Raw genomic sequence first — 12500 nt, 5'->3', positions numbered from 1 at the left:
CCTCTCTCTCTCCCGCAAAATTTCTAAACCTATTTTTCCCGTATAGTAATATGCACCATGATTCGTTGCTTTCGAGAAAATTATCATCAATTTTCTGCTGTTCATATTTTGGTCGTAGTACCATAAAACGCCTCAACACAACCCCCTCCCCCTCCCTCTCGGCACATCATCTAAGCCACAGAAAGCCGAAGGCCGACCCTATAACATACAAAGCCAAGGGGAACTGTACTCATATATGTCTATGTATGTCTGTCATTAATTATAGAGACATACTGACACTTGTTCTTATTGTATTAATAGTAATATTGTATGTATGTATATATATATATAATATTATACACATACACACTCCAGCGGCCTACAAGAGAGCACACCACCATTGTCCACTGGGGTAGTGGCTGGCCCTACAAAAACTGGGCCTTTGCGTCTCTATGGCAGAGTTCAGCCAGGGGGGAGCTAATCTTCTTATAGATCCATCTTTTTGGTTCTCTCCCTGAACACAGGCTGGTGTTGACTTTTGTTATTTGGTTCTCTCCCTGAACACAGGCTGGTGTTGTTATTAAACTGGTCTTGAACGTCCTAACGTGAACCTTTGCGGGTTCCCTGTTTGTAATCTTACGGTCTAATTTTCTTCTGTCTTACCGTCTATTTTCCGTCTATCTTTGTGTTTATGATACCGTCTGTCTGTTTAAACCCTTGTAGTTTGTATTCCCATTTAGGTGCTTGTCTTACTGCCTGTTAGTGCGTTACCATCTGTGTTCTCAGATGGTGTGTGGGGGGTGCTAGAAGGTGGGGTTGTAGGGGGGGTTTTGAGGTGGGGGGGATGTGTGGGGGGGTGGAGGTGGGGAATTATGTGTTAAGGGGTGTGTGTGTGTGGTGTTTCCTTGCTTCGAGGACCCCGAGGACTATTGTATGTGAATTCTTTCTGATTTCGGGCCATCAGGCTCTTGTGTTTAACATGTTATGTGCATACAGTTTTGGGTCACAGAGCTATGTCCCCTCCGATTTTTTTTTTGTCGCTCATTATTCTCCTATGGATGCGAGTATAATACTGCGGCCATCTGCCATGGGTATATCGATATACCAGTCTAATCCTGGCAAGTATAACGTCACATTGTCTAGCAGAGGTTTAGTGATGTCCGTATATATATATATATATATATATATATATATATATATATATATATATATATATATATATATATATATATATATATAATAATCAACGAGAAGATCAACAGAGCTCTGAGGGGACTCGAACCCGCAACGGAGAGACTCCCAGCCGGTGACGCTTACCACTGGACCACCCTGACTGGATAAAAGTTATTCATCCTGATTTCCGCTGAAATCGCAGGTAAGTCTGAAGGTCCCTACTGAAAAGCCAGTCCAAGTTTTATGTATAACCCGCAAGCACTCTGGTGTTATATGTATTACCCGGGTGTATTATATGTGTTTGGGGGTTATATGCATTACCTGCACTGCCTTCACTATAGGCTCCAGACTTTCTGTGATATCAGCAGAAATCCGGTTGAATAACTTTTATCCAGTCAGGGTGGTCCAGTAGTTAGCGTCAACGGTTAGGATGTTCTCGGTCGAGGGTTCGAGTCTCCTCAGAGCTCCAGCTGATCTTCTAAATTGTTCCTAGTACCTATATTTGCATGTTGGGTTTTCAAGTGCTTGAAAGCTGACTTTGAATCATAGAAAATTCCTCCTATATGTTTCAGCGTGTTAGTAGCTAGTTCTAGTGCAGCTAATTGTAGTTATTTAGCTAATCTAGTTGCTTATCCTTACACCAGATTTGTACATCTGTATTATTTCTATTTCTTACAGACTGCTGAAATCCGTCGTGTTGACATTTGAGCAGAGCCGCGAGTGTAAGTATATGTCAGTTGTTCCTATGAGATGTACTGGATATTCGTTGTTCTTTTGTTATCGGGCGTGTATGACATTTGTGTGACATGGTACATATGTTGGAATATATGTACTTGAACATATATGTTGAGTATGTAATGGTGGAAGCGAAGGGATACTGATGTGGTGAGTCAGTTGGAGTGGTGGTTTTTCGAAGGCTTTCGTCTTGCCAGAGGATTAGAGACTGTGCAGGCGATGAGTCACAATAACGTGGCTGAAGTATGTTGACCAGACCACACACTAGAAATTGAAGGGACGACGACGTTTCGGTCCGTCCTGGACCATTCTCAAGTCGATTGTGATGAGGAGGTAGGGACAGGCAATAAATAGGCAAGAGAGAGCTGAGGAGGAAAGTCAGGTGTAGGGGATAGTAGTAATGAGAACTGCAGCAGGGTCTAGCACATGTTACGAATGTGATGTGTTCACATGTTCAATTTCTAGTGTGTGGTCTGGTCAACATTAGAGACTGTGATTGGCTGTCTATGGATTAGCCCGGTGGTCCTGTTGAACTGCTGAGCTCTGTCCTGTCCGGTTTGTTTCCTGTTGAGTTGGGATTGTAGACCCGACACTAAAGATTAGGATAAAAAGATAATCTATAGATAACTAATTAGTGTTTTAGATATCACCTAATATCATTCGTGTTTTTCTGCATTTCTCTTATTTACTCTTTCTCTTCTCCTGTTTTTTTTCAGTCTGTATTCACTTAATTTGTTCTCACTTTTTTCATTACTTCTCTCATCTGCTTTATCCTATTACTTCTCGCTCTTCCGCTTTACCCATTCCTTCTCTTCTGCTTTAATCCTCTATTCCTTTTCTCTTCCGTTCCCTCTTTTCTGCCGTAGTTCGTTACTAATCATTGTTCATTGATTTTTCCCTTTCATTTGTGTCCTTTGTTTATTCTATCTATCTAGTTAACCAGCCATCCTGCACACCACATCAACCAGGCCCTCGTCACCCACTGACTCAACCAGTGACGCACTCAGTCATCCACTGACTCAACCAGTGACGCAGTCATCAACCAACACACACCACCATTCAAGAGTTCCTGTAAACAATGCTAGGCCATCAATATCTCTCTCTCACACACACACACAAACACACACACACACTCACACACACACACACACACACACACACACACACACACACACACACACACACACACACACCAAAAGGACAGTCTTCTCTCTCTTTTTTGTACTCATGAATTTTAATACCAGGCCAGAAATTGGATTTGGGTAAAAGGATTTGGGATCGGAGAAGGGCCAATGGCCACGCTGGCGGGTCGTTACTTCTCATCGGCAAACACTGGCAGGGCTGACCAGGGCTTCGTGGGGGTATATTCCTCTCTGTCTCTCTCTCTGTCTCTCTGTCTCTGTCTCTCTCTCTCTGTCTCTCTCTGTATCTCTGTCTCTGTCTGTATCTCTGTCTCTGTCTGTATCTCTCTCTCTCTCTCTCTCTCTCTCTCTCTCTCTCTCTCTCTCTCTCTCTCTCTCTCTCTCTCTCTCTCTCTCTCTCTCTCTCTCTCTCTCTCTCTGTCTCTCTGTCTCTCTCTCTGTCTCTCTCTCTCTCTCTCTGTCTCTCTCTCTCTCTCTCTGTCTCTCTCTCTCTCTCTCTCTTTCTCTCATTCGTAACATGTGCTAGACTCTTGTGTTATGTCTGCATTCGTCCTCATACTTGCAAATTCTACAGCTTCATTTGCAATCTCTAGTGTTCTAGAGTGTTCCTACAGTCTGCGTTCCTACACCACGAATCTACATTCGTTCCTACACGACTGTTCCTACAGTCGTGTAGGAACGTTAGATTCTTTAGTGTTCCTTAGACGACTTGGCTCTCAGTAGATAGGTATTCGACGACCCTAAAAAACTCATTTACTTGATGAGCTTGTTATTAGCGCCCATTAGGAATAAACTAAATTTAACTACCATGGAAGTAGTTAATTAACTATCATGCGAGGAACAGGATGAACCAGGACTGTGGTTGTCTTGGTTTCACGCATATCTACGTATTGAACAAACGTGTTTCAAGATGCGAGTTGGTGTGCATGATGCTGTTGACAGCTGAGTGCCTTGTGCTATGGATGGCAGCTTCTGAGGTTGTCCACGATGTTGGGACAGGTGCGGAACTTTAAGAATTTCGTCTTAAATAACAGTATGTGCGTCAACATCTCGCAGGTGTTGAAAGCTCTGATGTTCTGACCTGCCCAACCAAAACGGTTGAGACTGGAGATAAGACTTCTCGCACAGTTTTCAACCTTATCATCCTCAAGATGGGGGAAAAACCTGTGCATCTTATAAGGTTTTGCAACACCCTTTCTGTCGAGAAGGTGTGAGGTGCGCCGTAGGAAAGCCAGTTTCTTGGCTGCTTTGTGTGCTAAGTTAAGCAGGTAGGTTTTTATGGTCATTGAGAGTCAAACTTCAAGTGATGAAACTGAGAAAAGTGGAGAACAGAAACACAAGAGGTGTGTGAAGAACTCAACAAGAGATTCCAGGAGGTCTTCACAATAGAACATGAAGTCCCTGCACTAAATGAGGAGGAGGCAAACCATGGAACCTTGGAAGAATTTGACCTCACAAGTGGTGAGGTCAAACGGAATCCGTTGGAGCTGAATGTGACAAAGGCTGTTGGGCCTGACAGAATCTCTCTGCGCATACTAAGAGAGGGTGCAGAAGCACTAAGTGTGCCACACTCTATGGTGTATAACAGGTCACTGGAAACAGGAGACCTACCAAAAAGCTGGAAGACGGCTAATGTAATCCCAATATACAAAAAGGATGACAGACAAGAGGCACTGAACTACAGGCCAGTTTCCCTAACTTGTATACCATGCAAGGTGATGGAGAAGATCGTGAGGAAAAGGCTCGTAGAGCATCTGGAGGGAAAGAGCTTTGTAACACACCACCAGCATGGGTTCAGGGATGGTAAATCGTGTCTGACAGGCTTAATAGAATTCTATGACCAGGTAACAAAAATTAGGTAAGAAAGAAAAGGGTGGGCAGACTACATTTTCATGGATTGTTAAAAAGCCTTTAACACAGTACCCCATAAAAGGCTGTTACAAAAGTTGGAACAACAGGCAGGGGTAAAAGGTAAGGTGCTCCAGTGGATAAGGGAGTATCTAAACAACAGGAAAGAGCAAGTAACGGTGAGGGGGGAGACATCAGAGTGGCGAGATGACACCAGCGAAGTCCCACAGGGCTCTATACTTGGACCCATCCTCTTTCTAATATATGTAAACGATCTTCCAGAGGATATAGACTGATTCCTCTCAATGTTTGCTGATCATGTAAAAATTATGAGAAGAATCAAAACAGATGAAGATAGACAGAGACTACAGGATGACCTGGACAAACTTTAGGAATGGTCTAGAAAAGGGCTACTTAAGTTACATCAGGAAAGTGTAAAGTAATGAAATTAGGCGAAGGGAGCAGGAGGCTGAACACAAGGTACCATCTGGGAGGTGAATTCCTGCAAGAGTTAAATAGAAAGAGAAAGATCTGGGGGTTGATATCACACCGAACCTGTCCCCAGAAGCCCACAGCAAAAGGATATCATCAGCGGCATATGCTAGATTGGCCAACATAAGAACTGCCATTAGAAACTTGTGTAAGAAATCGTTCAGGGCATTCTATACACGTATGTCACACCAATCCTGGAGTATGCAGCTCCAGCCTGGAGTCCATACCTAGTTAAAAACAAGAAAAGGTTAGAAAAGATTTAGAGGTATGCAACCAGACTAGTCCCAGAACTGAGAGGTATGAGCTACAAGGAAAGGCTACGGGAGTTAAACCTCACGTCCCTGGAAGACAGAAGAGTAAAGGGAGACATGATAACCACCTACAAATTATCAGGGGACTTGACAGGGTGGACAAAGAGAAACTATTTAGCACAGCTGGAACACGGACAAGAGGATACAGGTGGAAGTTGAGTACCCAGATGAGCCACAGAGACATTAGAAATAATTTTGCAGTGTCAGAGTTGTTAACAGATGGAATGCACTAGGCAGTGATGTGGTGGAGGCTGACTCCATACACAGTTTCAAATGTAGATATGATAGAGCCCAGTAGGCTCAGGAACCTGTACACTAGTTGATTGACAGTTGAGAGGCGGGACCAAAGAGCCAAAGCTCAACCCCCGCAAGCACAACTAGGCGAGTACACACACATGCAGCCGTTGTATGGTGCCCAAATCTTAATAAGAACATAAAAAATCTGGAAAACCTGCAAAGGCCTACTACAAAATGGCTTCCGGAACTGAAAAGCAAGAGTTACGAGGAGAGACTGGAGGCGTTAACCATGCCATAACTAGAAGACAGAAGAAAAAGAGGTGACATGATCACCACTTACAAAATACTAATACGAATCGACAAACTTGACAAAGAGGAATTCCAGTAACCAGCAACATCACGAGCAACAGAACACAGATTCGTGCAAAGGAAACAAAGGTGCCGATTAAAAACATTAGAAAGTTTTCTTTTGCAGAGTGGTAGACGATTGGAACAAGATACGTGAGAAGGTGGTGGTGGTGGAGGCTAAAACCGTCTGTCAGTTCAAAGCGTTATACGACAAAGAGTACTGGGAAGACGGGACACCACGAGCGTAGCTTTCAACCTGTGACTACACTTAGGTAATTTCTCTCTCTCTCTCTCTCTCTCTCTCTCTCTCTCTCTCTCTCTCTCTCTCTCTCTCTCTCTCTCTCTCTCTCTCTCTCTCTCTCTCTCTCTCTCTTACGTCACAGGCAAGCAGCAGAGGCCAATGTAATTATCTCTGATTATAATTTATACTGACAGTATCCCTGGGCTTAATTATTCCGTATATAATTGTTTACGTTTATATTATGACTACATAATAATACCCTAGATAATTATCGCTTAACTGTTGCCGATAAGTTAGGAGGAGGAAACGAGATTTTTTATACCTGAAATGGTTCGTTTATTATGCAGTTTTGCGCGGTAAAGTAGTTAGTATATTGCACAGCTTTGGGTATTAAAGTGTGTGCGTGTGTGCGTGTGTGTGTGTGCGTGTGCGTGTGTGCGTGTGTGCGTGTGTGTGTGCGTGTGTGTGTGTGTGTGTGTGTGTGTGTGTGCGTGTGTGTGTGTGTGTGTGTGTGTGTGTGTGTTCACCTAGTTGTGCTGGCAGGGTCGATCACGTGCTCTTAAGCCCCGCCTTTCGTCAGCTATTACTTCAGTTCAGTGACTGATTTCACATGTTTTTTCTGTTCATATTTACATGGCGATACAGAGGTGGAAATGCATACTGCATTCAGGGTTCCTGCCTGCCTTTGTACCTTATATGTAACTGCTTTTTTGTAGCAAAATTATATATATATATATATATATATATATATATATATATATATATATATATATATATATATATATATATATATATATATTTATATTAAATATATATATATTAAATATTGAAGGGAGTACCACCTCTGGCTGGAAGAAGGGGACTCTTACCCTCGGAGGAAAGCGCACATAACGCATTAGAGGGAATGTTTAGATCCCCTCCAATACAGTTTCTGTGTGCTTTTCTCCTACCACCCCCTTCCTTTTGTGTTTTTTGTGCTTTATAATGAATTTAAAGGTTACAAGATATACATTGGTTGATACAAAAAGCGCTTAAAGGTTATGGATCTCTTGAAGCTCCTCCGCTTCCGGACAGGAACCGAGTATGCAGCAGGCGTTTCCCCTCTGGATCGCCACACTGAGGCGCTGATATAAAAAACTGGCAGCTCTTGGGTCTCTGGTGACGTCAATGAGCTTGGAGCCCAATTCCTTGAGAAATCCCAAGGCACTCTTGCCCCAGGGGCCGTGCGTCTCAGACGCTATGGGAATAAAGGTGTATTGACCTTCCAGTCGCCTGTACTTGAGTGATTTTGCTATTTCCCTGTGGTTGGCCGCCCCACCTGCTTTATCAGCTCCGAGGTGTACATAGGTGTCAGCCAGGGTGGATACACATGTGTAGTCCCACACCAAGTGCTTGCCCCTTTTCCAGGGGTATATAGTGATACCATCAGGGCGAAGTGCGGGGTCATCCGGGTTTTGGACCCCTAGGATGCGAGGTTCTCTCTCCGCTGGGCACTGAGCTGAGACAGGGCTCCTCTTGATGACGTCATTGACCTCGTTGTGTCTTGCATGCCAGCCCTTTGTGCTTCCGCAATGCAACCATATGCAGTCCGTATTGGTCTGCTTCCACCCTGTTGCAAATACACTTGTATTCAGTGTGAATTGGGGCACCAAGGCGGAGGGCCTCTGCTACACGAAGGGATTCTGGATCTAGGCGCGTGCCCATTGCTGACATGGGTACTGCCAGGAGGAAGTCTCCTGCATGGGGGGCACGCACTGCTCTGAGGCGGACTTTCTCCGTGTCTGATGTTACGGCTCTAAGCATGGCATCGGCTACTTTTTTTTCCACTAGTGGGTGGTCCCAGCCCGACTGTTTATGATTTTTGTTGGCTCTATGATAGGTGCTGGGGCTGCCAGAGCATCCCACTGATTTGAACACTCAGCAGGATCGTTGATTCCTGCTAAATCACTGAGGGGTTCAGGTAGGATATCTCTTACGAGGTCGTGCGAGGCATGGGAGCAGATGACACTTGTTCTGTGAGAAAGATCACAGTTTACATTTTAATGTACATGAGAGAAGGGGCCTTGTGTTAGACAAGCCGTGAGTTATAGTGCACTTGTAATCCGTAAGTTAATGCTCTTGTATTATGTTAAATGATTGAATTCTGATAGTCATGTCTGCTAATTGCTGATGAGTTAGATACACATGAATTTATTTTATTTGTTTTTTTTTCTTAATTGATTATCGTGCTTCGGGAGCTTGGTCGTTGGTTACTCCTAGTTATCGTATGACGCCTGCGGCCTGCCACGCCCGCCTGCGGCCTGCCACGCCCGGCTGCGGCCTGCCACGCCCGCCTGCGGCCTGCCACGCCCGCCTGCGGCCTGCCACGCCCGCCTGCGGCCTGCCACGCCCGCCTGCGGCCTGCCACGCCCGCCTGCGGCCTGCCACGCCAGCCTGCGGCCCCGGCTTAGCTTTTTTATACCGGCGATGACACTGGCGGTCGCTCCGCGCAGCCTTATCGCGACATTGGAATATTGGATTGTGTTTTTATGTAAAGAAGGGCCACCGAATAAATGGACCGGATTTATGTGTGGCCTAGCCAAGAGGCACGGCCATTCCTCCGCCGAGCCGCCTGTTAATCGCCCTTGGAACAGGCGCGTCCAGAGGCCATTTTTGCCTTGCGTGAGCGCAGTGGTCTGCGTGGCCCCGTTGCACTCGAGACTGGACTTTACAAAAGCCCAGCATTCTCCATATTTCGGGAAACTCGGGATTGGGAGGCATGTAATCCCGGGATCAGACGTCGGAACAAAAGGGACACAACAGGGCTGGTGAGCCCCATAGAGTACGTGCCCCTTTTCCTCGTTGAGGGTTTGATGAATAAAAACGCAAATGGACAGTGGTAATACGGAAATACTGGGACGCTGGTTCGAGGCCCAGGGCACCTAGGAGGGGAGGGGGGGGTGAAGGAGAAGGGTCAGACTGGGTTGTGGCAAAATGGGGAGGGGGTAGGGGGGAGGATGGGGTGGAGGGGGGGTTGTGTCTTTTCATACGCCATGTCGCTTCTCTGCTAATTGGGACGAGTGGATTCGTACACTTGCTATTTTTTTTTTAGGGGGGGGGAAGGGGGTTTTCTGTCATGCAGGTGGGGGTGTGGGGGGGGGGGAGTAATTGAAAACGTAAGTAATGGCTCTATAATGGGGGGTGACTCAAGAAAGTTTCACTCTCCAGTTAGCCCCATTCTTATTTTTAACAGTCAGAATAATTATTAAACGTCTCTGTTTCTCTCTCTCTCTCTCTCTTTCTCTCTCTCTCTCTCTCTCTCTCTCTTTCTCTCTCTCTCTCTCTCTCTCTCTCTCTCTCTCTCTCTCTCTCTCTCTCTCTCTCTCTCTCTCTCTCTCTCTCTCTCTCTCTCTCTCTCTCTCTCTCTCCCCCCCCCCCCTCTCCCCCCCTTCTCCCCCCCTCTCCCCCCCTCTCTCCCCCCCTCTCCCCCCCTTTCTCCCCCCCTTTCTCCCCCCCTTTCTCTCCCCCCTTTCTCCCCCCCTTTCTCCCCCCCTTTCTCCCACCCTCCCCTGTGAGTGGTGTATCCAGCGTCCACTCTGGCCCTCGCACTCTTCTGGGGTAAAACAGTTATATTTGACCAGGGATTATTGTTATCGTACAAATGGCCGCAGTTTTGACCAAGGGGGGAAATGAAATGGCCGGATATTAGAGTGTGACGGAAATTCATTTATTCTGTCGGAAGCAATTTATGGCACTCTTCCAGTGGGCACATTATGTACACACACACACACACACACGCACGCACGCACACACACACACACACACACACACACACACACACACAGGCTGGAGGCTGACTCCATACACAGTTTCAAGTGTAGATATGATAGAGCCCATTAGACTCAGGAATCTGTACACCTGTTGATTGACGGTTGAGAGGCGGGACCAAAGAGCCAGACCTCAACCCCCGGAAGCACAATTAGGTGAGTACAGGTTCAGAAGTAAAAGTTCAGAGTTATGCCACTAGACTAGTCCCAGAACTAAGAGGCATGAGTTACAAGGAAAGGCTGCGTGAAATGCACCTCACGACACTGGGAGACAGAAGAGTAAGAGGAGATATGATACAAGCGTGAGAAATGCCTCATTGCATTAATCTAAGAACGTTCGGAAGGCGGGGCTTGGAGTCTAGCTCGATCCTGCGAGCACTTCTAGGTAAGTACACACGCTCTAGATGTAATTGTTTCGGAAACATAGTGGTGGTGGCTTAAGGGAAATTAAGAAATTATTATTATTATATATCGATTAAATTTAAAGTTAGCTTTCCTAAGGACTAACGGGCCTAGTTATGTTAGGGAAGTCTGCTAAGTTAGTTTTGGTTCAAAGTAAAACAATGGAAATCATATGTATTGAATGTCTATTACTACACATGATAAAATTTCAGAAAAAAACTATTTTTAATGGAATCCGCACAGATATGTGTTAATATATATGGGAGGAAGTTGACAAATTTATATTCTATAGTTCATTATGCAATTTTTATGATCGTGGCACGTTTTGCTAAGCACCACTTAGTATCCTCAGAGGCCGAGGAAAAACAATTCCAACGAATGAAATTCAGAAATAATAATTCCATGCTGATGTCAGCATGGTTGACCTAAACAACTTGGTTGATCAGACCATCAACCAGGAGGCCTAGTCAGAGACCGGGCCGCGGGGGACCTTTACCCCCCGGAATCAACGCAAGGTAACGAAGATAACCAGGAGTGTGCATGAAACCCCACCTGGTGGGGCCTGACAGCTGAGTGGACAGCGCTTCGGATTCGTAGTCCTGAGGTTCCGGGTTCGATCCCCGGCGGAGGTAGGAAACAAATGGGCAGTTTTTTTTCACGCTGATTGCCCCTGTTACTTAGCAGAAATAGGTACCAGAGAGTTAGACAGCGGCTACGGGCTGCTTCCTGAGGATGTGTAACAAAAAGGAGGCCTCTCTCTCTCTCTCTCTCTCTCTCTCTCTCTCTCTCTCTCTCTCTCTCTCTCTCTCTCTCTCTCTCTCTCTCTCTCTCTCTCTCTCTCTCTCTCTCTCTCTCTAATCTACTGCCTCGTTTCACATCCTTCTCTTGTGTCTACTCTCTTATCCTCCATATATCTGCTTCTCTTCCTGTTCGTCACCTGATTATCATTCTCTATTTCCGTTTAAATCTAGTCATTTCCATCTTAATTTCTGTTTTTTTTGGGCGTTATATCATTTCTTGCTCCTCTCCGCGGTTCCTTTCTCTTCTACGGTATCTGCTTTCCTCCATGCACTTCTCTTGTCTTTATCTACTCCCTACCTTTTTCTGATTGTCATTCTCCCCCCTTCTCTTTTACTTACTATTCTCCGTTCTTTGTTCACTCCACTTCCCTCGTTTGACTTTTCTCCGTCACCTTGCCGCTTTTCTCTCATTTTCCTTTCGCCCTCTTCTTCCTTTTTCCTTCTATCTTCCCCCTCCTCCTCCTTCCTCTTTCGACTATTCTTTCCACTATTCTTCCTCACCCAGTCTCCTTCCTCTTTGCTTCTCCACATCGTTACCAATCCTCCTTTTTTTCTCTCTACTTCCCCTCTCCCTCACAATTCTCCCCCCTTTCCGTCCCTGTCTCCTCCAATCCTTTCCCCTCCTCTGTCTCTCCTCCTTCTTCCTCTGTTCCCCCCCCCCTTCTCTCCACCGCCCCTCACCCACCCCCCTCACCCCCCCCCTTCCACCGCCCCATCCCCCCCCTCACCCCCCCCTTCCACCGCCCCATCCCCCCCCCCCGCATCTAGAGCACCCCACGCGATAAAACACACCAAGATTACAAGTACACGTTCGCAAACTGGCCCCCGTGGCCGTCCGGAGCAAGATAACATTGTGTGGACGCCTCCACCAGGGGGGGGGGGGGGTGGTGGAAGTACCCCACGCCCCCCCCACCCCTCCACCATCACCCCCCCCCCCTCCCCCCTCACTGCCACTGGTCCCAGAGGACATATTTCCTCAGCAGGGA

General features: G+C 46.1%; 1 protein-coding gene across 1 annotated transcript in view; it reads left to right on the top strand.

Moving 5' to 3' along the window:
* The window catches only part of LOC123763305 (general transcription factor 3C polypeptide 3), a 627296-nt gene that overhangs the window by 429266 nt on the left and 185530 nt on the right, over nt 1-12500 (top strand). Inside the window, exon 4 of the mRNA XM_069302985.1 lies at nt 1831-1874. The gene's annotated coding sequence lies outside the window, so the exon portion shown is untranslated. The remainder of the gene's footprint in view (nt 1-1830; nt 1875-12500) is intronic.

Source organism: Procambarus clarkii, chromosome 49 (assembly GCF_040958095.1).
Source record: "Procambarus clarkii isolate CNS0578487 chromosome 49, FALCON_Pclarkii_2.0, whole genome shotgun sequence".
Lineage (NCBI taxonomy): Eukaryota > Metazoa > Arthropoda > Malacostraca > Decapoda > Cambaridae > Procambarus > Procambarus clarkii.
This window is presented reverse-complemented; position numbering and strand designations above follow the sequence as displayed.